This window comes from Phodopus roborovskii, unplaced genomic scaffold (assembly GCF_943737965.1).
Source record: "Phodopus roborovskii unplaced genomic scaffold, PHOROB, whole genome shotgun sequence".
In the NCBI taxonomy this organism is placed as follows: Eukaryota; Metazoa; Chordata; class Mammalia; order Rodentia; family Cricetidae; genus Phodopus; species Phodopus roborovskii.
In genome coordinates, this window is record NW_026125295.1 from 144519 (window position 1) to 147588 (window position 3070).

Here is a 3070-nt window from a genome sequence, read left to right on the forward strand (position 1 = left end):
AAGGCATGATGAGTGATCACAGAGTATGTGGCCAGGTGGGGGACACAGTTCCAGGCATACTCACACTAACTAAGCACAGGTGGTACCAGCCACATCGATATGCAACATCCACAGAGGTGGGTTTCCAAACAGTAGCCAAGTATTTTCCACCCACCAGTGTGAATGTGCTTAAAGCTAGCCTCTTTTTTTCAGTAAGCAGCCAGCCTTTCTTTCCCGTTCTGTGTCAGTAAGAGGAAGCTACAACAACTGTGTTCACTGGTTCAGTTTTGTTTGTTTTTGTCTTTTTTTAGACAAGGCCTCATACTGTGGCATAGCTGGCCTTAAAGGCATGATTCTCTGGACCCGTCCTCAAGAGTCCTGGGGTTACACCTTCATGTCTGGCCATGCTTTTATAACTTCAAGCTCTTGAAGCATGGCTGTAGGTACTGTAGAATGAAAGGGTCTGAACAATGTTTTATACCAAGCACAAAGATGCCAGGGAATGGAGCAAGGAAGGCGTTGCCACTGAACTCTCTGATGCTCTTAAGACAAGTACTTTCAAAACCAAACAGTAAGATCTGGGCATGGTAGTTCACATCTCTAATCCAAGTACTCAAAAGTTGAGGCAGAACAGCCATATGTTTGAGGGTACAATGGGACCACATAGTGAGGGCAAAAAACCTGTAAGATTGGGGTATTTACTTGTAAGACTGGCTCCAGAAGTAACGTAGCTCATACCTGATTGAGGGGAAACCTGCCTCTGTGTCCTTCTGTGAAGGAAGAGTCCCACTAAGTCCTATTTGAGCATACTGACACTGACAGCATCTCTACAACTTGAGACTTTATGAAGAATATAAAAGAATTACTTGAAAAAAAAATCAAATCGTTTTTCAAAAAGTACTGGCTGCCAACAGTTAGTATGAATGTATGCATACTCAATTCAGCTCAGTAGTGTGATTATTATTCAGAGACCTCTTAGGGTCCTGTTAGGTCGGAGATATTCAGAATTCTTGCCTGGTCTAAGTATGCTTTAGTCACCAACTACCTAGATGAATTCCAGGTAAGAATGCCCCATTGACAAGGGTCATGTTGCTTCATTTAAGGCTTAATCTGTTCAACTGCCCTTGACTATTTACCCCCCCCCCCTGCTCCACATCTTAGTAAAATCCAAAGCGGAAAACAATCAGACAAATCTACATTTTGGTTTAGACTAGTTCCTCTTTTGGATGCTTGTTCGTTGCTAACCTGCTTACATCCCACGCTTACCCAGGCTGACCCAACCCATCACTTCCTTTTATCAAAGCACACACATTCCCTGCCAAGAGCATCTCTTTGTTTGTAGTTTACAGAGACTTGAAAATAAATAATTTTCACGTCTAAGTGCCATATCTATGGTTTTAGTTGGTTTTCCCCTGCTAAAAACTTCACGAATCTCCTGAAACTTAGGAACTAATGAGCTAACATTTTCTTTTGCAGCATTTCTACAAAATGTCTGCTTCCTCTCCGGCTCCTTCCCTTTCTTGTTAAAGCCTCCAATACTTCAGTATTGACTTGTCTGTGGTTTTAGATCTATCTTGTTTGTGGTAAGTGAAGCACTCTCTATAATGGTAGAATTTGAGGCTTGATCATGGAAGTTCAAGGAGGTAATATTGGTTTGTGATTCCACAAAAAGGCACTGGAGAGACAATGCTGCTGACTCATACCTATGGTTCTTGAATTTGTACACTGATCTTGTCTGACTTCATGCTGATATACTTTCTTCATTATTTTTTTTTTCTTTGACCTAAAAAGTTCTACTTTTTATCACGATAGATTGGAGCATGAGCTCTGTAATTAGTGTTTCCATGTTAAAGAGACATTACCCCCAGAACCTCAATTTCCCCAAGAGCAAAGAGAAAGGGCGCTGTATTCTATCTAAGATCTGTGGATGTCAGTACACTGTGTGTTATAAGAAAAACCAAGGGGAACTGCCGCCCAGATGCTTGCATTTTTGGCATCTATTTTGCCCATTTCATTATGACTCTAAGGAAGTGGCATTAAAGATAAGCGAGATGGTCTATCTCAAACACAGTGAAGTTTTAAAAGTGTTTGTGAGTCCTGCCTGGTTCCTCAGACTTGCCCTTGTTAACGACGTTCAGAGAGTTTCTGTATCAGAAGGTATGGAGGGAAGGTAACACTGCTTTGCTGGCAGTAGTTGGTGTAGAGATCTGATTTTGAGAAGCGCTCTCTCTGGGGCCCCGGGCTCAAAGCTAGCAAACTCCCTAATGCCAGGCTCTTGGCCCGGATGTCCTGCCTAGCTATCGGTTGTTCAGCTTTTTATTACACCAATCACAGAAACATCCCGGGATAGAAGAGATAACCCCTTTGCTTTTCAGCCCTCACCCCTTGCCGCTTACAGCAGGCAGGAAAAGCAAGCCCTTGGGTCACAAGAGCGAGAGAGCTGATCCTGCTCCTCTCGGGCGGCAGCACTCAGGAGAGGGAGCCCTGCACCTGGTCCTGGTCCAGGCAGTGCATAGCAGAGCTGACGTCACTCACTAATGGGGGTCCAGGTGATTCAGCGCTGTGAGTGTACAAGGGAGATCTGGCCCCACCCTTCATGTGTCAGAGGGTGGAGGGAACAAGGGAAAGGTGACCTGCCCCCTCCCTCACCCCTTGCCACCTGTGGTGGGTGGGACAGCCGGCCCTGAGGTGGTAAGAATGGCAGAATTGTCACTGCCCCCCCCCCCCCCAGCTAGGAAGGGCAGGCCCTGCGTTTCACCTGGGCGGCACCCTGTTTGGCAGAGTGCAGATGAGCCAGTGTGTGCATGAGGAGGGGGGCGAGGGTATGAGACCAGGAGAACTGATCGCGGCTTGGGTGAGGGAGAAAATGCCCTCCTCCCCTCCCCTGTCGTCTCCGTGGTTTGCCATGGGATGTGCCCCTGTCCCTTGCCTCCTACGACAGGTGGGAGAGCTGACCTGGGGGGGAGGGTGCGTGAGAAGAGAAGAGCTGGTCCTGCCCCTCACCGAGTACAACAATCTGAAGCGAGCCCTGCACCTCGCCTGGGCAAAACAGTAGAGCTGGCCCTGATGGTGTAAGTGCTGGAGAACTGGC